This window comes from Felis catus, chromosome B3 (genome assembly GCF_018350175.1).
Source record: "Felis catus isolate Fca126 chromosome B3, F.catus_Fca126_mat1.0, whole genome shotgun sequence".
NCBI lineage: Eukaryota > Metazoa > Chordata > Mammalia > Carnivora > Felidae > Felis > Felis catus.
The window spans coordinates 126,952,194-126,979,310 of NC_058373.1; the positions used below are offsets into that span (position 1 = coordinate 126,952,194).

General features: G+C 36.3%; 3 long non-coding RNA genes across 7 annotated transcripts in view; 2 read left to right on the plus strand and 1 right to left on the minus strand.

Moving 5' to 3' along the window:
- LOC123386161 overlaps window positions 1-27,117 on the plus strand; it is a 1,074,166-nt gene that overhangs the window by 672,820 nt on the left and 374,229 nt on the right. The window lies entirely within an intron of this gene.
- LOC109500961 lies at window positions 1,845-4,303 on the minus strand. Its single transcript, XR_002158864.3, has 2 exons — window positions 3,914-4,303; window positions 1,845-2,086 (listed from the first exon to the last, which is right to left on the minus strand). It is a non-coding gene; the product is annotated as an uncharacterized LOC109500961 (long non-coding RNA).
- LOC123386164 lies at window positions 10,458-14,729 on the plus strand. Its single transcript, XR_006599874.1, has 2 exons — window positions 10,458-12,438; window positions 13,811-14,729. It is a non-coding gene; the product is annotated as an uncharacterized LOC123386164 (long non-coding RNA).

The following is a 27,117-nucleotide window of genomic DNA, read 5'->3' on the forward strand; positions in this document are numbered from 1 at the left end:
GACTTGATTTATTATGATATTTGCTTTATTGCAGTGGTCTGCAATCACACCAGCAATATCTTCACGGTATGTCTGTATAAGATACATTATTATTTTATGCATTGCTAAAAGGTAAACTACCAATTAAACTACAATCCTGTGCTTTTTTATCTGTTTCTTTTTCTTTTTAACTTTATGTATTTTTAAAAAGTTCCTTTTTATCCACTGGATGTAAAAAAGACATACAGATTGCCAATAGGTACGTGAAAAGGTGATTAACATCACTAATCATCAGGGAAATGCCAATCAAAACCACAATGGGATATGACCTCACTCCTAACTCATTCTAACTAATGGTTATTATAAAAAAGACAAGGCAAGGATGTAAAGGGAAACCTTGTACATGCACTGTTGGGAATGTAACGTGGTCCAGCCACTATGGAAAACAGTATGGAGATTCCTCAAAAAATAAAAAAAACAAAACTACTATATGATCAGAAATTCCATTTCTGGGTATTTCTCCAAAGAAAATGAAGACACTAACTCAAAAAGCTATCTGCACTCTATGTTCATTGCAGCATTATTTACAATGGCCAAGACATAGAAACAATCTAAGTGTCTGTGGACATATAAATGAGTGAATGGATAAAGAAAATGTTATATACATATATATAAAACATGTAATATTACACATATATATGTATAATATATTAATATACTTAATACATTAAGTATATTTATTAAGTACATAGATGTATACTATATTATATTAATATGCTTAATATATTTATATTAATCTGTATAATATGTAATATGCATTATATATATATGTTTGCCATTTGCAACAACATGGGTGGATCTTGAGGGCATTATGTAGTGAAATAAGAGAGACAGAGAAAGATAAATACAATATTATTTCACTTACATGTGGAATTTAAAACAAAACAAAGAAAAAGAACTCGCAGATATGGAAAACAGATTAATAATTGCTAGAGGTGAAGGGTGAGAAGCAAGTAAAATGGGTGAAAATAGTCAAAAGGTACCAACTTCCAGTTATAAAATAAATAAGTCCTAATGATGTAGTTAATACAAAGCATTACTCTAAGGTTAGTAATACTGCATTGTATATTTGAAGGTTGCTAAGAGAATAGATCTCAAAACTTCGTATAAAAAGAAAAAATTATTTGTGATGTTAGATGTTAACTAGCCTTATTGTGATGATAATTTTATAATATATACCTATATAGAATCATTATATTGTACACCTGAAACTTAAATAATGTTATATGTCAGTTACAGCTCAATTTAAAAAGAAGTTTCATTATATAATTTGGATGTGACCCTCACACGAACAGCTATGACCAAATTTATCCAAGCAGTCATTGACAGTTGCACTGTAACTGCTGACTGGCCAAAAGATATGATAGATGCTACTACTGACTGTAGGACAGCCTATTTTCAGAGAGGTTAAAATACGACAAAATAAATCTGTTTAATCTTAAAAATCAGCCAAATGGGCTAGCATGCATCTTATAGGTAAGACCATGGGGTGTTCATGCTAGTGGCTAGAATGGTAAAGGGATTGTGTGAATGCAGGGATATTGCTTGGAGGAAAAATCACAAGGCCCCGAGAAGAAAAACTGGGGTGCAGGACATATAAAAGAAGATGTGACATATAAAACAATGGAAAATCCCAAGAAGGTCTGTTGAAATGCATACATGTATGAATATAAAAATTCCTAATGACTTTTTCTAATCTGTATCCCATACGTTGATCAAGTAGAACTTGCCAAATAAACTGGATTCTGAAAGATTTGTTATAAACTAAATAGCACCTCTAATTAATAATTGACTATCAAATGACCCATATTTATACAAAAGTAGCATTTAATTGCATGTTATATACTTTCATCTTTGTTCTTGGGGACAGAAATTAAGGATTTTTTTTTATACCTTTTGGTTCACAGAATACAGGAAAAAAATGACACTTTCCCCTGTTTTTTCACTGAAACAACTAGGAGTCATTTTGAATTTTATTCAAATCTTCTGGTGAAGGTACTTCTTATACAAATCTTCTCCAGAAAACAGCCAGATGCCTGCAAGCAAACTAAAAGAGAACAAGTCAAAAAGAAGATCGTTCCTCCAGTAATGAGCAATATTTAAGATTCTTATTTTACACCATCTTTACTAAACAGACTACTCTCTGTAGTGTTGCCTGGGGAGTGGATTTCATTACTAAACCCAAGGTCACAGGTGGTTTTGCACTGAAGTATAATTAAATTGTGCAGAAGGAATTAAAATGGTTTAGCAAATAAGGTCTTCTTATTTGGACTGAATAGGACAGATATAATGCAGTGCCATGTTCAGGCTACAACCAAGCAGCACTTTGGCCCAGGGAGATTAATCTGGAGAGCAATCACTTGATGATCCCTGACTATGAATACTTAGTTGAAATTATTCCTCAGTCACCCTGGGATGGGAAAAGCAATCACTCATAATTAACAGGTCACTTTCTTTGTAGGAATATTTATGCAGGGCACGGAGAGGATGGCATAAGAGAATACGCTTCTTGTTTAGGGAAAAATTGATATGTGTGCTTGGGATGAACACGATGATCAAAAACTATTAAAGAGAAAAGAAACTTATTAAGAATGAAGAGGTATCCTTAATTGTATATTTTCACATGCGGATGGGGCAGGGGATGAAAATACCTACACTGAAATAGGCAGAATTGTGATAGAAGTTTTTTCACAGTTTGAGAGAAATCAGTTTTCTTCAGCTAGGTCTTGAGGAAAGACAAATAAGCACATCTGACACTAGCTTCTTGCCCTGTTTCCCAAAGATATGATTTTTTTTTTTTTGCCGTAAGAGAGATCCTTATGCCTGCAGACTGCAGAAAATTATATCTCCCATTCAGTCATGATGTATCATTTAAACCATTTTTACATTATCCCAGTTAGTATACTTGTCCAGTCAAGGAATTATAATCTCCAGTTACCACATGGAACAGAACATTTGTTTTTGGACAGCACTTTCAGAATATGTAATGCAATATTGGCATACAAAATACTTACATGCACTGTATATGTGTGGGGAGTGTGTTGTATTGTGTTGTGTGTGTGTGTGGTGCTGGTAGTATAATAGCCAAATAAGTCCATGAGCAAGTGGGGAGAGACTAGCTGTTGGTTTTACTTGATAGAAGAATCTATTTTTTACTAGTGTACTGGAAATACTTGAATGTGACAATTTCCATGAATATTCACCAAGCAGGTCTTTTGAAAGATTCAGGTCCATGAATTGGATTAATCAGATTGTCAGATTCTCAGTTATTCAGTAGACATGCAAATTATACCACAACTTTACTGCCAGTCCTAGCAAAGCTTAAAATAGGTAGTTATCCCCCCTCCTCTTTTTTTTTAAATACTTGTTCTGCTACAGTAGAAAGAATTCAGAATATGTAAATACAAACGCAACTTTAAAATGTTATTGTATTGCCTTCCACTTAATTCAAACATTATTTCAGGTTTTCATTCAGCAGGTGGTGGGAGATAGACTTGAGGCAACACAGTCAGATTCAACTAATTCACATTCATATGAATAGCTGGTACTAATTTACCCATGCAAGATACATAAAATTTAAAACGGGTTCAGATTAATCCAAGTAAAGTGTCAAGCAAATCAATAACTATATGTACTTTGAAAATATTCAAAGGGTTTGGGTATATTTTGGAATTGAAAACGACTTTTAATATAGTAGTCCATCCTCTGTCTTCTTGGCCCGCTTCCTTGACCTATTACTGCTTTTCCCAGCTTCTCTCTTTCTCTCTCTACATATACCTATACATATATTTACACAATGCTTTTTGTTTGTTTATGTATTATAAAAACTCTACATCTGTTGTTACACATTTGTGTATACATTTGATCTAAGTACCTGGAAGGAATTAATTAGAAATGAGTTACGAAGGACATCCTTTCCAAGAGTGAATCTCAATCATAATCTATATAGTTAGGATTCTGTAGAAATAAGCTGGAGGTACTTCTCAGTTTGCTCGAAGGTTGCTAAATCCCAGTTCATGTCTGTTGTCCATTTTCCAGTCCAGCTTATCATTTACCCTGACTTTGCCATTTTAAAACGGGACTCAAACGTGATTCAAACCACTTTCTCCCAGAGGACTATCGAGAGCAGGGACTGGGTAAGGCCAGAAAGGCCCCACCGTGCAGCTTTTCCGGGCTTGAGGTAGCGCCTATTTTCTTTTGGCTGTGGATCCACTGCATTCCGGTACCGCTCATCTAGCCGGTTCTCCGACGCACCATAGAGAGGCCCGAGTCACGGTAGAGCGTCCCGTCGCGCCCAGATGACGTCATCAGGCTCCATTCGCTGAAAGCTTTTCCCGTCCACACCTGCTTTAGTTCTGTCTTTCAAGCCCCAGTCAAGCGGCAGGAGCCATTATAGGAAGCGATGTCCGTTTGGTTTGGGAAAGGAATGCACGCTTTGGAATGGATGTCACTATCTTCGTTGGTGAGCCGAATTGTATTATTACTAATAGTTGCATTTCAGTAAGCCAAGATGAGTTTGGTAGACCTTCAGTTGACATTTTAAATTTAGCACAATGAAATGCACGTGCCGGAAAGAGTTCCTACTTTAATATTACGGTAACAGGTGAACGTTGAACAGAGATGACACCTATTTCTCCTGAACCTTTCCAGTCACATGTATGTGCACATACATAAATGTACCTTCGGTTTCTCTTTCAGGGACAAAATACAGGACATTTGAATAAAACAAATGTTCTTGAAAACAAGTCGCCAGTGACCTTGATGTCGTTCTCCTCTTGTTGCTAGACACTTGTTTTAGCAGTCACCTTTGCCCTAGACTGTGTGCACTGTGACTTTAGCTGCAAGAACCTCACGGGTTTCCTAATGGGTGATGTTAACAGGAGTTTAGAGGATAGTTTTGCATTAAATGTGTTTGGGAAATAAAGGCTGAACAATTGTGCCGTAATTTGTATAGAGAATAGTCGAATGTTCTTGGTACCTGGTTTTGTCATTTATCACAAGGTGTAAAAATACAAATATATATATTATTGCTCAGTAACTAATTTTTAAATTTTTCCATAAATCCTTTCAACAGCAATGACTTTTCAAAAGTGCATATTTAATAAAACTATATTGTATTTCATTTCTCAAAAAAGTTTATGTAAATGTATAAATTTCATAAAATGTTGACATTTACTATCCACCATGGAGGATGTAGTGAAATAACTGACCACAAATGAAGACATCAGCAGCTACATTAAAAAGCAAAAAACAAAACAAAACAAAAACAGGTTTAACTTGTGTCACTACAGCAAGCTTATTTACAAAAATAATTCTGTTAAGCATGGTTTTTCATCCAGATCAAATACATGCTGTTCTCAACTAATTTCCCTTGTTTCCAGTTTTCTTGTGCATTTATAGCTGTTAACATGTTGCCTCGTTAGTAAAAGAATGTAAAGACAGTGAATTATACCAATTCAATAATAACATTAGCATCAAAGAGAAAATCAGTGATATTAATGCTAAGTATGGATAGATTTTTTTTCATTCATTACATCAGAACTATTGAGTTGTCATACTGTTAAAGGTAAAAGGTAAAATATTCTATCACAAATTCAGTTGAGAAGCTTAACACTGAAAGCACATTTGTTTTTGTATTAATAATACAAATATAAATTTGATAGTGTATGTTGTGATAAAAACATTGGTTTTAACAAATCAATAAACTTACATAACTGGTGTAAATTTGGATTTAGTTGTGGTACAGACATGCTTCGTGATTTAATCTAAATAAGCCATAGCATTCTACAGTCCAAAGAGAAATTGCGGTTGGCAAAGTTTACATAGATAGGCGATAGATAAAAATGAATTACTTTTTTTTCCGTGATGACGGTAACGTTGTATACAAATTTGCTTAAGCATGGCACCCCACACTTTTTCTTTCGTTGCCACCCATCATCGACCAGAATTTCGAAATATCTGAGCTTTTAAAAATCGAACAAAATGCCCCTCAGTAGTACTGAAGATTTTTTGAAATGGGGTTACTCAACTGTAATAACCATATTGTTCAAGATGAGGTGGACATTTTTTCTCAGTTTTATTATTTACTTTTTTATTAAAATATAACTAGTGCTCATCGTAATAAGTGTATCTTAATCCTCTTTATTTCACCCATTCTACCCTGCCCCTTACCACCCAGACCTCTCCTCTTGGCAACCACCAGTTTGTTTTATTTTGTATTTAAAAATGAGTCTTTTTTTCTTGGTCTCTTTTTTTCACTTGTTTTGTTTCTTAAATTACACATATGAGTGAAATGGTATTTATCTTTCTTTGCCTGAATCATTTCACTTAGCATTGTAGCCTTTAGGTCCGCCCCTGTTGTCACAAATGGCATTATCTCATTCATTTTTATGGCTGCATAAAATCATATTCCTGTGTATGTACATGTAGATGGCTTCCATGTATTGGCTATTGTAAATGATGCTGCAGTAAACATAAAGGTGCATATATCTCTTCAAATTAGCATTTTCCTTGGGTATACCCAGCAGTGGACTTACTGTATCATATGGTAATTCCATTTTTAATTTTTTGAGAAACATCTATACTGTTTTCCACAGTGGCTGCACCAATTTGCATTCCCACCGAGTGCATGAGGGTTCCTTTTTCTCCACATCCTCCACTACACTTGTCATTTCTTGTGATTTTGATTTTAGCCATTCTGACAGGTGTGGGGTGATATCTCATTGTGATTTTGATTTGCATTACCCTGATGATTAGTGATGTTGAGCATCTTTTCATGTGTCTGTTGGCCATCTGTATAATTTCTTTGGAAAAATGTCTTTTCATGTCCTCTGCCCATTTTTTAAGTGTGTGTGTGTGTGTGTGTGTGTGTGTGTGTGTGTTATATAAGTCCTTTGTACTTTTTTGATATTAATCCCTTATCAGATATATCATTTGTAAATATCTTCTCCCATTCAGTAGGTTGCCTTTTTGTTTTGTTGATGGTTTCCTTTGCTGTGCAAAAGCTTTTTATTTTGATGTGGTTCTGGTAGTTTAATTTTGCTTTCATTTCCTTTGCCTGAGGAAACATAACTAAAAATATGTTTCTATGGCCAGTGTCAAATAAATTACTGCTCATCTTTTCTTCTAGGGGTTTTATGGTTTCAGGTCTCACATTTAGGTCATTAATCCATTTCAAGTTTATTTTTGTGTATGGTGTAAGATAGTGGTCTAGTTTCATTATTTTTCAGGAAGCTGTTTAGTTTTCCCAATGACATTTGTTGAAGAGACCGTCTTTTCCCATTGTATATTCTTGCCTCCTTAATCATAGATTAATTGACCATATATGTGTGGGTTTATTTCTGGGCTCTCCATTCTGTTCTATTAATCTGTGTGTCTGTTTTTATGTCAGTACTAGACTGTTTTGATTAATATAGCTTTATAGTATATCTTGAAATCTGGGATTTCTCAGTATTCTGAGATATCTGGGATATCTCAGTTTTCTTCCTCAAAATTGCTTTGGCTAATTGAGGTCTTTTGTGGTTCCACATAAATTTTTGTATATTTTGTTCTAATTTTGTGAAAAATATTGTTGGTGTTTTGATAAGGATTTCATTTAATCTATAGATTGCTTTAAGTAGTGTGGACATTTTAACAATATTGTTTCTTATAGTCCATGACCATGGAATATCTGCCATTGGTGTCATCTTCAATTTTTTCACCCATTTTTACAGTTTCTGGAATGCAGTCTTTTCACCTCTTTGGTTATGTTTATTTCTGGGTATTGCATTCTTTTTGGTGCAGTTGTCAATGGGATTGTTCTCTTAATTTCTCTTTCTGCTACTTCATTATTAGTGGATAGAAATGCATCAGATTTCTGTGTATTAATTTGGTATCTTGTGACTGAAATAAACTGAATTTATTTGTTCTAGTAGTTTTTGGGTGGAGTCTTTAGGATTTTCTATATGCAGTATCATGAATGCAGATAGTGAAAGTTTTACTTCTTCCTTACCAATTTGAATGACTTTTCTTTTTTGTTGTTGTTTGACTACTCTCGCTAGGACTTCCAGTACTATGTGGCATAGAAGTGATGAGAGTGGACATTTTTGTCTTGTTCCTGATATTTGAGAAAGAGCTGTCAGTATTTGTTCAAGATATTGTTCAAGATAAGTTGATAATTTTTAATCAAATTAATCAAATAGTGGAGTGTAGAAGCTTCAGATTTTCAAGTTTTTAGTCAATTGCAGTTATTGAAAAAAAAAGCATATAGACAGGAATTCAGTGACAAGTATCCTTATGAAGCAAATGTTTAGCTAAACAAGTTAAACTAAGAGCATATATTGTACATAGATTTAGCATTTAAGTCTGTGAATATTTTCTGAACTATCTCAACCTAGAGACAAAACTTAGTTTGAGCTCCTTTTATTAATTGGATAAATTTATTTTTCATTGAAAAGTCCTATAACTTTGAAATTCTAAAATTAATGAAATATTTTTTTAAGTCATAAGTAGAAGCAACTGGAGTTAAAAATCAATTCTAGAAGCAAAGCAGTATCTGTAAACATATTTGAGTCAAATACTAACACATATTGATATGACTAGATGAAAAAAGTCAGTAGCTGTGAAAATATTTTGAGTGGAATAGTCACACATGTCAGTATAAAGTCTGGTAAAATTTAGAATATTCTCTACTCACCAAAATTTTATCTGAGTTTACTAATTACCCCAGAGCCTGAAACATCATTTTCTCAATTCAAAAATATTACATACTTTGCACTGTAGAAAGTCATCAGTTGAATATTTTTAAATTCCACATTTATTATCTATAAAACAAACTTTGAAGGGAATTACAGGCAATTTTATGATAAAGAATAAAAGTAAGACTGTATTGAAAAAAAAAGATTCTTTCATAAAAATACAGATAGAGCTAAGAAACTGATTACTTTAGCAAGTAACAAAGGAACCATTTTTTTTTTTAGTTTTTAGAAATAAATACAGAGATTTTTAAAATAATTTTGCATTCATACTCAGATATGTTTTAACTTTCAACATACTCAGATATATTTTAACTTTCAGAAATAATTCTTGAAAATACATTCAAATAGAGCTGTAATATGTAATACAATTAATATATAAACAATAGAATGCAGTGTGAAAACATGAACAATATAAGAAAACCAATTTATCATCAATAAATCATATTTGAAAATTTATTTTTAGTATCCCCATATCACTCTAAGGTTGTCTAAATTTGAATTATAATTTATGGAAGTCTTTACATATAAACCCCATATTCATAACAATCAAGAATATTAACCAAATAAATAGCCCTTACAAGGATAAAATCTAATTTATTTTGTCAATTCTCTTTTGTCCATTTTCCATTGTATCTTTCTTATAAATACTGCTCTTGTACATCCCTAGAGGACCCAGGATAATCCTGCCTCCAAGTGTTCTGGGTTGCCAGTAGCTCAATTTTGGGGGCCAGATCAATAGGTCAATGTTCTTGCTAAATGTATACACAGACAATATATTGTTATCATTCATTGAATATGCACATACACATAACATGTTAGTCTTTTCTTAAGTGTCAATTGTTTTATTTTCTAACTGTATTAAATATGCAGATTTCATTCCCAATTTAAGATTTTATTCATGATACCTTAAAGTGGTGAATAGATCTTGAATCTGCCCATTAGGAATGAGGAGGTAGGAATTCAGTAATAAAATTACTGAATTAGAAAAAAAAATAACCATATTCTTGCCATTCTAATTAACCCATTTACCTCTTCATGTGCCAGTGAGAAGGAGTCTCTTTCTTCCTTGGTCCCTCCTTCCTTTCCTCCCTTCCACCCTTCCCTCTTTCCTTCTTTCAGTAGACTTTATATTTTATTTATTTTATTTTATTTTACTTTATTTTATTTATTTTAGAGAGAAAAAGAGTGCAAGTGGAGGAGAGAGGCAGAGGGAGAGAGAGAAAATCACAAGCAGGGGCCATGCTCTATGTGGAGTCTCACATGGGGTTGACCCCATGATCTTTGGGTCATGACCTGAGCCAAAACCAAGAGTTGGACTCTCAACCAGCTGAGCCACCCAGGTGTCCTGCAATAGCCTTTTTTTAAAGCAATTTTAGAAGGTGTGGAGATTTCCTTTACACCCCCTGCCTCAACACATGCATAGCCTCCCCCTCATTATCCACATCCCTCACCAGAATGGCAATTTTTAATCTGTGCTTTAAGATGCGTTTAGCCTAAGTGTGTATTAAAAAGACAACTATTGGGGCTCCTGGGTGGCTCAGTCGGTTAAGCATCTGACTTCAGCTCAGGTCATGATGTCACAGTTCGTGAATTCAAGCCCCGCGTCAGGCTCTGTGCTGACAGCTCAGAGCCTGGAGCCTGCTTCAGTTTCTGTGTCTCCCTCTCTCTCTCTGCCCCTCCCTGGTTATGCTCTGTCTCTGTCTCTGTCTCTCTCAAAAATAAATAAGCATTAAAAAAAAAATAAAAGGACAACTATTTTACTTTTTGTTTTCTTTTCCATTAACATCTAAGCTGACTTTTCCCTCATTCTGCCTTAGAATTTAGCTAGCAAGTTGTCTTACAGCAAAAAATTTGGTGAGCACGGCTTATTCTAGCCGCCTGTGTTGGCAGAGTACTTACACTGCCAAAGGCATCTCAGTCTCTGCTAACTATTGATTTTAATGGATTTTGTTGGCCATTCCCAGTCCATCTGTCTGCAATAAAACAAAGATCTCTTCAGCCCCTGGAGGAATTTCAGAGCTATGAACACTCAGAAAATGCCACCAGGGAGATTATTTTACCTCCCTTTTTGGCAGAGATTAAAGTGTTCTTCTGGGATTGATTTGTGCTCTTCCAAGCTTTTGAGTAGCTACTTTTCTCACAACTGTTAAAAAAAAAATTCTTTTCCAATGAAATACTCACTCTTGTGAATCCAGAGATGCTGGGATAGCAATAATCAAAAATATGGGCTAATGATCATCTTTCTAAGGAGAAATGTTGTAATAGGACAATATTCACCCTAAGAGACTCTGAGACAGCATCTTTGGGTATCTTCTTCACTTGTTCTGAGAAGGTGTCTCCCATTTTAATTCTCTATTTATTTAAGTATCTTCCAATAAGTATACAGTTCTTGTTTTCCTTCTATACATCATTTCACTGGGAGACCGACCAAAAGAGAACGGAGGGATGTTAACTCTGTAGATTCTTAGGCTAAAGTCACGTCTTCCTCGTTCCCTAACCAAGGTTATAATTCCATAATATTTCTGCCATCAACTCCTGGAAGATACAGGAGATATTTCATTCTGAATTACCATGGAAACCTCCAAAAGTGTTTAGGCACATTGTCCCAGCTCAGAGACAGTGGCAGCCTGCATGTTTAGGAACAGGTGTAAATAGTTTCCAATTCTTCTATAGAGACTAAGACTCTAAAAACAACTCCAGGCTATCTTTCACATCTTTAATCCTTTTCCCAACTCAGTGGGAGCAAAGTTGACTCATGGCTCCAGAGCTGCAAGCTCTCAGTTTCTGGAAAACTTGTGGATTTGAGCTTAGGAAAACAAATGTCAAGATGCTGTAGCCACAATGATTTATATCTCTATTCATTACCGTTAATATTTTTCTTCCCTATCATAAATGCCTAGAAACTGCCACATGAAATCTAAGGAATGTTATTGCTCAGACAACAAAGGGAATAGAGCAACTTAATGTATTTTATCATTTTACAGGAGGCAAACTAAAGTGAATAAGTACCATGCATCATAAAAAGAATCATATTTTTTAAAAGCCAAATAGAGAGCTAGTAATAAAAGTGAAGGCTTTCTTATTTCACTCAGTCCCCTGCAGAGAAAGAAGAGGGAGAGGCGTTGAAGCTGAGGGGCTTGGCACCCCAAGCCAGGGATCACGCACAGATGTCTGGGGACTGCATTTCAGCCTTCCCTCCCAAAGTCAAGGGGGATACATGCTTGTATGGGATAGCTGAGATTCCTGAAGGTTTAGATGATTATGTCAACCCATCAGAGGATAAGGAAAGAGCTTCCTGGGACCAGACATCTTTACCAAAGGTCTGTTGCTCCTGTTGGCAGAGCCTGTACCCAGCCTGGTAATATTGCAGCTCATTTTACCAAAGCAGCCACTGTCTGTGACTGTTGCCATTGGAAACACTTCCACAGTCCAGACTGGGATTTTCTTGCTACTAATCAGTGAGGGAGTAATTAGGCATGCATAGTTAACTGACAGTGGCTGTAGAGAAGGCACTGGCTTCCTTCTAAAGGGAATTTCCAGTTACACTAACATTATGACACACATGAGATGCTCTGCGTTCCATATGGAATGAGGCAAAGACTGTCACACTCATCTGATTTAGGACTGTGAACCTGGATTCCCATGGAGGTTTCAAAGGCACGAGGTCAGGACTCCTAGTTTGAAGTAATTCAGCACTTCTTTTTTTTTCAGCTGTAGATTTCCCTAGGAATCCTCTTTAATATTAGGGCGTCCATGGGATTGTGCTCCTAAAAGAAAAAGGCATAGATGTTTCTTTCAATGCCCTGAATACAGAGCTTACCAGTCAGCTCATTATATTCTGCATATAACGTGATGGGAATATTTTTTTAGAAAAAAAAATTCCATAGTGGGCCACTGTTTTATATTAATGATTTTCATGGGAAAATTGTCTGCTGATTATATGGTGAAATAAATTAGTGTGTGTTGTTGTGATCTACAACCCGCCGGGACATAAAGGAAAAGTAGACAGTTGAAAAAAGCTAAGCACAGGAAGCGTGCACAAAGTGACAAGATGTGGAATGCCGTATCTGTAGTGAAGCCAAGGGAGTCCATGTGGGTTTCATATTGACAAGATTTTCTTTTACCTTTTCCTAAAGGAGTACAAAGAATGTATTTTTTACTAAAAATAAAAGATGGGACCAAGTATTGAATGGGGTTATGCATATACTTGTGTGTCAGAGGGTGGTATTGAGAAATAAAGGGATGTATACGTGAACAAAAATTTTGCTAAGTCTTCTTCATTAGAAAAAAAATGATAAATTTTCGAGGAAAAAAATGGGATATTCTTTGAATAAATGAACTCGATTTCTAGCTTTAAAAATGTAGTTTCAAATTTGGCCAGCAGAAGGTACACTGCACCAAGGGCTGGGTTACAAACTAGCCTGGTATGGTGCGCCCATAAATCAGTTTGCGTAGTATGTTGAATTATGTTCTTAATCATGCAAGGGTACTTTTGCTTGAAACTATTCTTTCTCATGTTTCTAGTAGTTTTATTTATGGGCATGTTGGAATGTGGCCAAAGCTTTTCCCTTAGGTAAAATGACAACATCTTAATTGGGAATGTTTGGTCTGTGGCATTAGTTGCCAGAGAGCGGTCCCATTGTTCTAATGCACAGACATCCATCATCAGCCTGCTCACAACGCCTGTAGCCTAGTGGTGGAAGCACAGGGCTGAAAGACATCTGAATCATTTTTTGGATTCCAGCACTGTCTAGTGCTATAAAAAAAAAAGGCATGTCATACTCTCTTAGAGCTCAGCCATGTCATCGTTCAAGTGACTATCCCAAAGTTTTGTGAAAATTAAATCAATTTAAGTCAAAGGAATCACTTCGCCCTCAAAAAAGTCATGGAATTTAAAAAAATGTCAGATAATGTTGATATTATTTTTTTCTTGGGAACAACATATTGTAATTCTTAGATGAGCAGAACGGATCCTGTATTACAATTGTAGCTATTAGTTTCTTAGCAATATAATAGAAAATCTCATTGTTTTGTAGGATAGGACAGGGCTGCAGTCTACTCATCTCAGAAGCTGCAGAGAATGCATATTATCTGCTCAAGAAGTATTTCTGAATGCAGTGCAAAGGAGAGGATTTCACAGCAAAATAAAAACAAGCCAAAAAGCTGACTAGAAATCTGTCTTCTAAGAAAACTACAAAATACTCCTAAGAGGTACATTAGGGAGGAAAACTTTCCCTTTGAGTGTCTGGAGATGACATTGTGGCTTTAAAGAAAATGAACTGGAATCTAGGAAAAATCTCAGTACGTTATGTCACACATCCCAGGTATAAAGAAACTGATAATTATTTCTCATTTGTTACATATCTTCTAATCTAAAAATTTGGACTGTAAAGGAAACACAAAGTGTGTGTGTGTTTCATGTAGGATTGTGTGTTTGTATCGGAGGTGGGAAGAGTTCAGGGCAAATGTGAGAAAGTGCCGATCTGTGTCATATTTTAGTGACTTCAGATATAAGGAACACTCCACCTTTCTGAAACAAGCTACACATCTTATGACAAAATATTTTGGTATTATGAAGACTGGCAGTTGTCAAACTTGATTCAGAAGTATCTTAATCTTTAAGCCTGTCGCCTTTGTCAAATCCCTTACAAGTGCAAAGCAAGTGCTTTCAAGAAAGACCTTGGCAAATATGAAGACCTGCTCTGTTGCCACTAGGTAAGAATGTTGAATTCTGAAGGAGCTGCCAAATCATGCCCTCAATCACAATAAAAAATGATGCAAAGATCAAAAACATTAAGATGTGTTTTAGATTAAGAGACCCAACTCCTTATTAGTAGTGTTGTCAAATATGGTTCTACTTACTGGGATGGCAATAGCTAATGAAATGCAAGTGTTCTTTTGAACTGAAAACATTTGAAAGATTAAAAAAAAAGGTAAAAAGAAGGCTGCCACTTATATTCTTCTCCAATTTCTGTTGCTCATTGTTTTCAAAAGTTAAATGACTGGTCACCCTTACCTTGCTCTGAGAATCTGTCTTTTTTTCCTTTGATAATCTGTGTTCTTTATGTTTTAAAATATTTGTTATTTCGAAAGAAGTTAAGGCTTAAAAAAGTTGCACAGACAATACAGAGAGTTTCTGTGTATGGTTCACCCAGTTTTCCCTTATGATAACATCTTACATGAGTACAATACATTGTCAAAGCCAGGAAATTGACATTGGTACAATTATATTAACACAAATACAGACCTTGTTCAGATTTCACGAGTTTTTACATGCACTCTTTTTTCTCTCCCTCCTGGGGTTTGAGTTACCTAAATCTCTAACTGGTTATCAATAATAAATACTATGTGATACAGAAACAAATCATTGACCAGCAGTGACATTTAAAATGAGCAATGCTAAACCATAAGTCCCATCTGTTTTCACTTACTTCACACAGTCCCTGTCTTTAGCCTACTTAATCATTCCAACAACCTTCCCTTTTCCAGACCTCCCTCCCAACGCCAGTATCCAGATAGCAACTGCCTAAAACAAGAGTTGACATTTTTGAGTGTTTTATCTTTGATAAACTCATGGGGGTCATTTCTATAAATTCTACAGATGCTTTCTGACATTAATACTGACAAATTAAAGAAATGAACACAATTTATAAATCAAAGGGCTTGCCAAGGATACTAGACATTTGTTTATTTCTACCTGGTGAACACCTGGGCTCAACTTGCTAAGGAACAATGAGCACCATTGTTTGGAATAGAAAAACCAGTCTGAAGGAGACTTATTGCTGAATAGATACCAATGTAGTGCTTTGGCACACTTGAAGATGACATACTGTAAGTATGTCATATTTAAAAATTAGAGAGATCATGGCCATTTGTGACCATTAAATGCATCATATGTGTTCTTGCGGTTGAATTCAGTACCATTGCAATTCGATATTAATCATCTGAAGGATTAAAAAAGTTTATGTAAAGGAAAAACAGGCAGCAGCCTGTAGAGAGATGAGAAAATCATTATTATTATGCACAAATGTAGCAGAAGTAGACTTAGTCGACTGAAATTATGTGAGCTAGACTAATAGTTTATTAAATGAGAGATGGCCATCTCATGCCCATTTCTCTAATTCTTCAGTGGGAAGGCATGTGACCAGGGCCATTTTTTATAAGCTATGAGCTGGGCAAATTAAAAGAGAAAAAGTGGGATGTCCATAAGACAAATACCTCAATGTGTTTTCAAACATCTGGAACCCTAAAGTACCTTTTTGGGAGACATAAAATCTTCTCTAACTACTGCCTATGTATCCAACTAATAGAGGAAAATTAAAAGATTGTAATAAATCTCTCTACTTTTGTAACCCTGTCTCTAGATCCTCAAGTTCAGACCAGACTAGTTAATAGCATCTATTTTCACTCATTCACTTTGCCATAAATGAAGGCAAATGCTGTTGGGCTCTGGTGAGTTTGAGTGGGTAATGACTGCTGGGGAGGGGAATGTGAAGTTAGTGGGTCCAAAGGTTAGATTTATTACTCTGGGACACTTAAGTTGTTTTGAAAGCATATACTGGCAGGAGCCTCCAAGTAACAAAAGAGAATGAATAGCTTTGTAGAGAGATTTTTGCCTATGTTAAAGATTTATTTATTTATTTATTTTTATTTTGAATATTTTTTTATAAATAGTTTTCCTGATGACCTTACATGAAAACATTCATGTCAATTCCAGGCATTAAGAACATTGAAGTAGAAGAACAATTGGGCATTTTAACACTGAAAGGAAATTTACAGAGCACTATTACACACCTGAGCCTCTCCGTCCTTGTAGAAACTTTGGGGTCTACAAGTATAGATTAGGGCTTCCATTTCCTCGCATTTGCTATCACAGAAATTTATTGAAGTTTTATGGTATATAAGGTAGATCCTTATAGATATAAGGTAGTGAATTATTGGGATCAGGAGGTTGTGCATTTCATGCTATCCAATTCAGTTGTCAAATGGAAGGTTTTGTCAGATATCTGAAATCTGAAGATCAGCTACAGGGCAATCAGTATTTCTGGATAGACTAGTTATGGCTATGATAACCTGTAGATTTGTGCCTGTCAAAATCAGTGAATTTAGGTTCCTTTTATGAGGATTCATTTATTATTTTTAATAATGGGTAATTAACATGATAGGTAGTATGTAATACAAAAAAAATTAGATGCCAACAATAAAGACAATCTTTTATATGCCAGAGTTTGCAGTGTGGATTTAGATAGGTAAGGAAACACACAAATACCATTCAGAGTTCAGTACAATAATGATACACAATGCCCTGGGAATATGTGGACAGGTTACAGAACCCCAGAAGGAGAGATCAGGATGCAGGGGCTTCCCAAGTCTCTAATATTTAATATTTATTGCATGCAGCATGTAAAATGAAACCCACCCTTGAAACTTTGCTCATATTTATGTCTCTTCTCTGATCCCAGAGCAATTGCTGTCTGTCTTTCAAGGAGCATTTGCATTCTGTTCTCTTTTCATGTATATTATTCTGTCATCCCCATTACATGGGGAGCCCTTTGAAGGCAGAGGCCTGCTTCCCCAGGCCTCAACAGCTGTGAGCACAAATGAGGTCACACTAGCAACAAATTTCACAGTGGCCCTCCTGTGTAGTAGCCGAGAACTTGGTGTGTAACTCAGATTCTCAAATAGTGATTTCTGAGTGTCCTTGGAGATTTTCTGATAAAAGCTCAACATGCAGTTCTCACATAACTCCCTACATTCTCACCCTCTGTCATTGGCACTCTACCCCCTGCTGCACCGGCTCCAGAGCACTGCTCCACCACTTTTGGTACCTGCTTGACAGTGACACACAGGTGCCAAAGGTGCCATCTCTTAACATTGCCCACCCCACAGGGACGGATCGTCCTATCATGTCTCGCTTTGCTCCTTGAGCACCGAAGCCGCTCGCGTTGTGGTCCTTATGTCTTTGAGTCTCAAGTGAAGCAGCTCCACCTCTTTAACTGCATCTACTGTCTTCATATGGCTGATCGTTGAGGAAAGGCCTGGAGACTTGCACCACGCTTTCTTCTTTGCTCCCTGTTTCCCCAAATCATAACCACCGCTGAATCTAGTAGCTTTCCTCCCTCCTGTAAATCAGTTCGTGCAAATTGACACCTGAGGGCCACTAGATGTCCTGCTTTATTAGGTACACTCCTTAACTCAGCCTGCGTGCCTGCTACATTAGCATCAGTGCTCATGATCGTCTGTATATAATCTACACTCAATCAAGAGAAGTGTTTACTAATTGATTCATAACCACATCTGATATGAAATAGCACCACCTAATAACATGCAGTTGGAAAAAAAAAAGACTTGTACTTGGAAACCAAAGCAAATATATATGAGTAAATGGCATAAAGCAAAAAATGGAACCCACAGTGCTGCAAGACTAACAATATGGCAGTAATATGTGCCTGCCAAACTGCCATCTCCACAAATTAATCTTTCATTTCATCTCTGGATTTACTGTCACACTTCGGCTGGGAGTACAGTTATGACTGAATTGAGATTCTTTTATGTTCATTCTTCATGCTACAACATAATAAATATTTTTATTGCCAAAGTTTTCTTGATGCATATATTATTAGAAATCATAGAATTGGTCTCATAGTTGGCTACATGGGATCAAAAGAAGTAACATTCTTTAAAGTACAGAGTACCTGAAGGAGGTTCACAGAAAATCCATATGAATATATTAAATGTCATCAAACATGCACACACACGCAAACATACACAGTGGGTCAGTCTCTAGTGCTTTACAAATGACGTTGGCTCCATTGCCTGTTTTAGGTTCTTTCTCAAAGTGTCCCTAAAATACTTAATTCTTCTCCATTAAAAAGTTTTCACTGGTTATTGATACTGATTGAAATGAAAAACAGAGGGGTGCCTGGGTGGTTCAGTCAGGTAAGCGTCCAGCTTCAGCTCAGGTCATGATTTCATGGTTCGTGAGTTCGAGCCCCACATTGGGGTATGTGCTGACAGTTCGGAGCCTGGAGCCTGCTTTGGATTCTGTGTCTCCCTCTCTCTCTGCCCCTTCCCTACTCAAGCTCTCTCTCTCTCTCTCTCTCTCGCTCTCAAAAATAGACATTGGAAAAATTTTTTTGAAAGAAATGAAAAGCAGAATATTGGCCTCCATTTACTGAAGGACTTGGCATTTGTACATGAGCATGTTGCATATAATGTCATGGTATAAGGATAAGGATAGTGCTTAATGCAAAATAATGTGTGAAAATCCTTGCACAATATCCATGCAAGCAGATTATTATTACTGGAGAGTGTGACAGATTAAATAACTATTTTTTTTCCTTATGACACCGACAGTTAAAAGGGCACAAGAAATACATAAGAGTTCTCAAGGCCTAGTCTCAAAATTTAGCATTGATTTTTGCCTCATCCCATGGCCCAACACAAGTTTAAGCAGCCAAGCCCAGAATCAAGTGAAAAGGAAATCTACTTTGCCCATGATGATACCTTGGCAAATGTGAAGAAGGCAAAAATGAAGAATTTAGACCAATATGTCAGATAGTCACATGATTTCATGTCATGTTTCTATTTCTGATCTGCTTTTCTGTTGAACAAACCTGAATAGAAAACTCAGTGTTTTATTCAAAGTCATACTTAAAAACTAAGAGAAAAGTACCTATAGTAATGCTTTCCTAGGTATATTATGAGGTCCACTGATGGGCTATATGGAAACTCTTGAAAAACTACAAACACACCCAGTCTCAAGTCCTTAGTTTTTTGTTTTTAAGTTTTTGTATTGAAGTGTGACCATACTTAGTTTCAAATAACATTAAGAGAATATTGGTAAATCATCAAGTGGTTTACTAAAAGCAGGTCTTCCAAAACACTGGGCATGGTTCTGGTTCTGTTTACCTAGGGATTTAAGTTCAACATTATAAAAAGTCTGACTGTCGTACCATATTACCTTTGTGAAGCTCTTAATACATGTTGCAAATGGAAAATTAGAATCCCCACAATTTGGGGCAAGGATGCCTTGGTATCAGAATTGTTTTGAACTGAAAATGGTTTTGAATTGCTGCTTTGCTTGCTTTTCAACCATAAAAAAAACTGTTGATTTATCTTAATCATAATTTATTTGCTGTGTGCTTACTGTTGCTAAACTTACTTGCGGCAATAGTATTTTAGACTTTTAAAAGATTCTATTCTAAGGTGCAGAGATGTTGTGGGTCAAGTAATTAATGATCACTTGTAATTTTGTTTTTATTGTAATTCTACATAGTTCACGTACACGGGCACCAAAAGATAAGTGCAAAATGGCAATTTTCATAATAGTGTAACTTTTAGAAGGTGGGAGTTGATTGATTAAATAGAGTGGTATAGACTTGTCTGTGTAGACTAATGGGGTGTGTTTTGAGAGCTATTCTTCTAGATCAAAGTACATGATGTGATTAGGGTTAAATCAGGGAAAGCTGTACATGAAGCCCAATATCTGAAATCGCCTTCAGTTCTCTTAAAAAAATGGCCCTAATTTGACCTCTCTCATCTCATGTACAATAGGCAGCATCCCTGATTATATATTTAATATTCTAGTAACTTGACAATGTGTAACATAGAGGGTGTTATTTATGCAATTCCTAAGTGAAAATTCAATCATTTGGTCAATTGTACAGTTGCTTCTAAACACATAGATGTAGTATAAGCGGTTGAATTTTTCACTTTGAATCCAGATATTTTGGTACTAATTAGTTGTAGTTGTTACTATTCTGATTTTTTTTAAGTGCTAAGGTATGTGTACTAAGGAAATGACTTGTTTTCTTTCTTTTTATTTACCTCAAAGTTAGGAAAGTGGTGACAGGAAACCCACAAGGATTTAAAAGGATAAAGTGAGATTCATAAATTTTCTTGACATAGACAAAGAATAATGCTAACAGGGTATGATGGCTTGGGTATTTATTTACCTTTACATTTTATTACTAGATACTACATAGTATAATTTGAACTGACTTGGTAAAGAATTATTTTAAGTTTTCACCTTTAATTCATCTTTTAAAACTTCTCTGGACTCTTAAAGCTATATGCATAAGATTTGCTATGTTGAAATCTGAAGGTGCTATCATGTAGTAGACTAGGTGAATATTGTAAAAAAGCCCAGATTTTGGAGTCTAGTAGAAAAGTTTAAGAATTAAGTTTAAAAATTGTGTAATGTGGGAAAGTCACTTAGCTTTGGTAAAACTTGTTTTCTTACAAACGACATAGGAAAAAAAGCCTACTTTATAAGAAGGTTGCAAAGATTAATGGTGACATACGAACAATGTTTTTTTATTAAATTTGCTTAATAAATAGCTTAGAATTGATTAATATTATTTCCTTAAGTTAGGAAATGACTGGATGTTACATAGGAAGTCACCATTTCAGTTCCATTAAAAGAAGGATGAATGAGTTCTTGTATTAGAATGGCTATTCCACCGTGGCTTTCAGATCTCAATCATATAATAGTCAGTCCAGAAGATGTCATGAAAATGATAGCTGGATTATACTAAAGAGAAAGAAAAAGATGATGGGAGAAGGGAATGAAGTCACGTGTGTAAGCAATTATAGCCATGATTGGAGGGGGAAATTTTGAGGTTATCAATAGTAAAATCAATGGACTATAGTGAATATGCTCCTTTCATTCCCAGAAAAGCATAGTCTAATTCTCAGTCCTTTGGGGATGGTGGTTCATGAGTACTGAAAATGTTAATTTTTTTCAAAAATGTGTTGAATTACTAGTAAAGAGAAGTTTACAACTGGAGGGAGTGTAAGCAAAAAGCTAACATGGGACTCTGTCCTTTTTGTGTGTGTGTATTTATTTTTGAGAGAGAGAAAGAGCATGAGCAGGGGAGGGGCAGAGAGAGAGGGGGAGACACAGAATCCGCAGCAGGCTCCAGGATCTGAGCTATCAGCACAGAACCTGACTCTGGGCTCCAGCTCACAAACTGTGAGATCATGACCTGAGTCGAAGTTGGACACTTAGCCAACTGAGCTACCCAGGCTCCCCAGGACTCTGTTCTTTTTACAACAGAAGTATCTTAAAAATTCCTTTATGTGAAAAAAAAATATGAATGGATGTTAGTTTTCAACCTTTTTGTGTGTTCCAGGGTGGGAAAGTGCTATGTAGTGGCCAAGAGGGACAAGTTATGGTGGTTGTGTCAGTGGTTTTGAATTTTGTTTTCTGCAATTTCACAAATGCTAAAATTAAAAGTCAGTATAATTCCACTGTTATTTTAAAAGGGTGCTGGGATACTGTAGTCATGGATACCAGATCATTGTAATTGATGAAATGGATCTCAGTCAACTGACAGACTTATAATAACTTTAGCAATGAGTTAATGAAGTTAATCAGGTTTGGACACAACCTTTGTATTCTTAATAATATATTTCATTTTTTAAAAAAAATTTAATGTTTTATTTTTGAGAGAGAGAGACAGACAGACAGAGCATGAATGGGAGAGGAGCAGAGAGAGTGGGAGACAGAATCTGAGCAAGTTCCAGGCTCTGAGTTGTTAGCAGAGAGCTCGATGTGAGGCTCGAACCCCCACAGACTGCGTGATCATGACCTGAGCCAAAGTCAGATGCGTAACCGACAGAGTCACTCAGGCACCCCAATACATTTCTAAGTATACACACACACACACACACACTCACACACACACTGATATATGCATATATACAAATGGCATATAAAAATATGTACAAATGGACATTTATGAAACAGATATATATATATTTATAATATATGTTTGCTTTCCTTTAATGTTTATTTTTTCAGCTGATATATCCAGCAAAATGTGACTTTACTCTGCATTCCTACAATATGATTCTTGTTTAACTTGTCTTTTGCTGTGTGACAACATACTTCAAAACATACTGATTTAAGCAACAACCCTTTTATTACCCATGATTTTCAGTCTAAGCTAGGCTCCTACTTTGTCTTAGAGTGGGTCCCTCACGTCGATGTGTTTTTCAGGTCAGCTTAAGGCAGGGGTTAGCATCTTTCTTTCCAGCTAGTCTTTGGGACTTTCTTTCTCTGTGTAAATTCTCCATTTGGTTCTTTATGTGGCCTTTCCATCAAGATAGCTTGTCTTCTTACATGGAGGGTCAGGGTCAGGGTCCCCAAGGGAACAAAAAACAAGGCAGCTGTGAGTGAGATCTTCTTAAAGCCTAAGCTAGGAAATGGCCAGCATCACTTATAACACATTCTGTTGCTTAAAACAAGTCACACGACCAGCCTCTATTCAAGAGGGAGGGCATTACATGGGAGTGTGCTTACTGGGATCATAAAAATTGAGAGGCATGATTCACTGGAATCTAGTAACCTGGGTTCCCTGGGTACCCTACTGATTCACATTCCTCCACATGTAAAATACATTTACCCCTTGCCCTGGACCTTCAAACTTCTCATCCCATCAGTGCTTCAAGTCAAGCCTGAGGTCCAGGATCTCATCATCTAAATTATGAAGGTAATAATGCTTCTTGGGTAAAATTCCATTGCTTTCAGGAAATATTTGAATTAAAAAGACATGTTTTCTTTTCCACATCCACGGAACATTTGATGGTAAGACAAGGAAACAACGAATGCGATAGATACTTCCACAGAAATGTTTGTGTGAGAGTGGGGTGTGGCCAGTTGGAGACAAAGCACTGGTTAATTAATGTACAGTAATCTTGAAATCCAGCCAAGCATTTAGCACCATCCTCAGCCTCTACTCTGGGGTGGGGGATGTAAATTGGTTGGGACTGATCTCTGTTCCATGTCACCTTATGTTGGTTCTTCCTGTTGCTTGATTTTGTAATCTGGGCCTTTGACTTTTAAGGATTAACTTTCCATAAGAAAAGTTCGATGTTTGCATCTGGGCAGTTTTCTCAAATCTGCTTTCTCACATTAGAAGTTTTGAAATTCAGAGGCTCATTTGCATTTTGTGCTGTCTCTATCCCTTTTAGACCAAATTTATTAATTCCTTTAAAAATGTTGAGGATGTTTTAAAATTTAGATTCCATCCACTCCATTAGACAAAACCTATGCCCACAGATCTCTCCAAGATAGGCCCAACTTCACATGGATATAGAGTCAGGAAGTCATGAAACAGTATACTCAGCATCTCCAGAAGCTCTTTCTTCTAGTGGACAATGTCTACAAGGCATGTCTTTAAAATCATTTAGAGCCCCTTTTTCTGTCTGAGAGGATCTGAGAAGCTCTCTGCCTTTTGAAATCTTTAGAAAGAGACTTACAGCCAGGTCTTGACTTGATTTTACTCTTAAGTTCACATTTGATTTTTGCCTTGGATTTGATTTTTGCCTTTAGGCCATTTCCATTTTGAGAAACTTTTGCTAAATGCACAACTATGAATACAAAGTTTTTATTTTCCAACCCAGCACATTCAGATTGAAAATGTTTCGTGTAGATTCTGTTTGAAAATGAAAAGAAGTCCCTTCTTTAATACATCAGTCTCTGTAACCTCTCATGCAGAGCAAAAGAAGCCTGTAAGCACTTGCAGCATTGTCCATGGCAATCTCTTTAGCAAAATTCTTAAGCTTATAGGAACATTTGCTAATTATTATAGGTGACAGTTTCTCTCATTATCCTGCCAGTAAATCATTCAGATCCCTTTCTTCAGTCTCAAGTAAGGTTTCCTTATTGCTTCCCCAGCCTCCTATAGTACTCTCCTTGGAGTGAGTCCTTTGGTGGTCTTCTTACTGTACTGGCTGCTCCCAAAGTCAGTGCCGCAGTTTCAGGATTTGTTTTGGCAGTCCCCACCTGCCCCCCGCCCCATGCCGCCCTCACTGGTTACTAGGTTGGTCATATTTTACTTTAATTATATATGGGTACATATCAAACCACTCCCAAGGCAGTGGATTAAAATAACATTCTTTTTACTCATAGTTTTCAGTCTGGCTGAGCCCAGCTAGGCAGTTCTTACTATGTTTTTGTCAGCAGGCATTTGTGTAGCTGTATTTAGCTGTAGGGTTTCCTGGGGTCTGGCCTTAGCTATAACACTAGGATGGCTGAGACTGTCTCCCTCTCCATCTCCCCTCCCCTTGTTTCTCCTCCCTCCCCACGCCCCTTTCTCTCTGGGTGGTGTGCAGTTTCAGGAATTCTGTTTCTCTATTTGTTCTCTTCTGGGAGGGTAGACATAGTTCATACATGGAAACTCAGTGACTCAGCACCAAAGAGCACCAAAATGGAAACTTCCAGACATTATTTCAGTTTAGTACTGGAACTGGCACAACATTACTTCTGCTACCTTATCCATGCTTAAACAAGTCCCAGGACCAGTCCATATTTAGGAGGAATGTGAATCCCATGAGGCAAGCTTCACTGTGGTCCACCCATGTAAAAGAAGTCATATGTCTAAAGCAAAAACACTTTTCCCACTCTAAGTTGAAGTCATTCTTCTAAAATCTTTTCGCTAGATTTGATGTGTTCTTAGCCAGTGAGAAATCTGCTGTTTGATGGTTTCCAGTTATCCTATCAGGAAACTTGAGGTGTTTAGGCCACCCATAGACCAACTAGAGAAGAGTCCTCTGAGTTGCCTCTTAATTGTCAACAGATCCATTAGAGTCTAATTTACATGACCATGAAAGCTCCTTGGAGGTGATGGTGCATAATAACCAAGGGCAAGAAAGATTAACTATCCTTTAAAGATTTAGATAGTCTGAGAATAACAACTGCTCTAACATCTTTCTAAATAAAGATTGGTTATTTCACATGTGTGCACACACAGGCTTGTGTGTGTGTGTGTGTGTGTGTGTGTGTGTGTGTGTGTGAGTGAGGGGGGCGTAGAAGGTAGTTGATATTGATTGGAAGATACAGGAGCAGAGCAGAAATGGAAAGAGAAAGAGGGATACAAGAAGCCAATAGTTAAAAGAACTTGAAAACATGATCCTTGAACAACTATATAGATGTACTTGTTTAGAGACACTAAACACTTGTGTAGTTTTCTCTTAAGTAATATTGTATTCAGTTTTAAGGATGATGGTTGATGGAAATGATAGCAACAATTTGAAAATATCAACTTTTTCTTCCAAATGATCTGACCTGTAGCCTATTTTTGTAAATAAACTTTTATTAAAATGAACCCACACTCATTCATTTTCATATTTTCTATGGCTGCTATCATGCTAAAATGCCAGAGGTTAGTAGTTTCAGTACAACCATACGGCCCACAGAGCTGAAAATACTTATGATCTGGCCCTTTACAGAAAAGTTTCACTCATTACTAATCTAGGGAAAGTCCTGAAAAAGCAAAAAAGGTTACCTGTGAAAACGTCACTTATTGATCCGTCTTTATATAGCTCAAATGACTAAGATGCAGCTCCATTTCTATAGGGTCTTGTTATCCAAATAGAAGGTAGATAATACGCCAATGCAGGAAACCATAACTCTTTGGCATTTGGACATTTAGTCTTTAATTCACTGAAACAAACAGAAAAAGATTTTCGTAAATATTGTCGCCGATGGAATGTCCCATTTCATAATTTCATTTAGAAATCTGAAAAGGAGATTATATTTTAGGGGCATGTTTTTAAAAGAAATAATATTCAATTCCATTGGCATATAGTAAATAGAATTAATTGAAAATCTGGTTCAAAACCAAATTCGTTCATTTTCTACCTTTAAACTGATAACTCACTTCCCATTTATTAATTATCTAAAATATCCAAAACACATATGCAAATATCATAGACATCAGAATAAGTACAAGAATAATTTTCATCATTTTGCCAGATTAAAAAAAATTACTAATGTTTTCAAAATCTCCAATATAAAAATAACAGCCAACAATTAAGTCATTGCATTTTGAGCAGAATCATCAACACAGGCAAAATTTCATAAATAAATTACCATTATTTAGCATTTGGGAAATAGACTTATATCAATCAAAATGAGTATCTCTCATTTTGGGAAAACTTTCTTTTTTTTTAATGTTTATTTTTGAGAGAGCATGCACACAAGCAGCGAGAGAGAGAGAGGAGAGAGAGAGAGAGAGGAGAGACAGAGAGGAGAGAGAGAGAGAGAGAGAGAGAGAGAGAGAGAGAGAGAGAAAGGAATAGAAGATCCCAAGCAGGCTCTATGCTGTCAGTACAGAGCCTGATGTGGGGCTCAAGTTTGAGAACTGCAAGACCATGACCTGAGCCAAAATCAGATGCTTCACCAACTGAGCCACCCAGTCTTCCCTAGGAAAACTTTTTGCAAAAAATTCTAGAGGCACCTTGGTGGCTCAGCCAGTTGAGTAGAGGACTTTGACTCAGGTCATGATCTCAAGGTTCATGAGTTTGGGCCCCACTCAGAGCCTGGAGCCTGCTT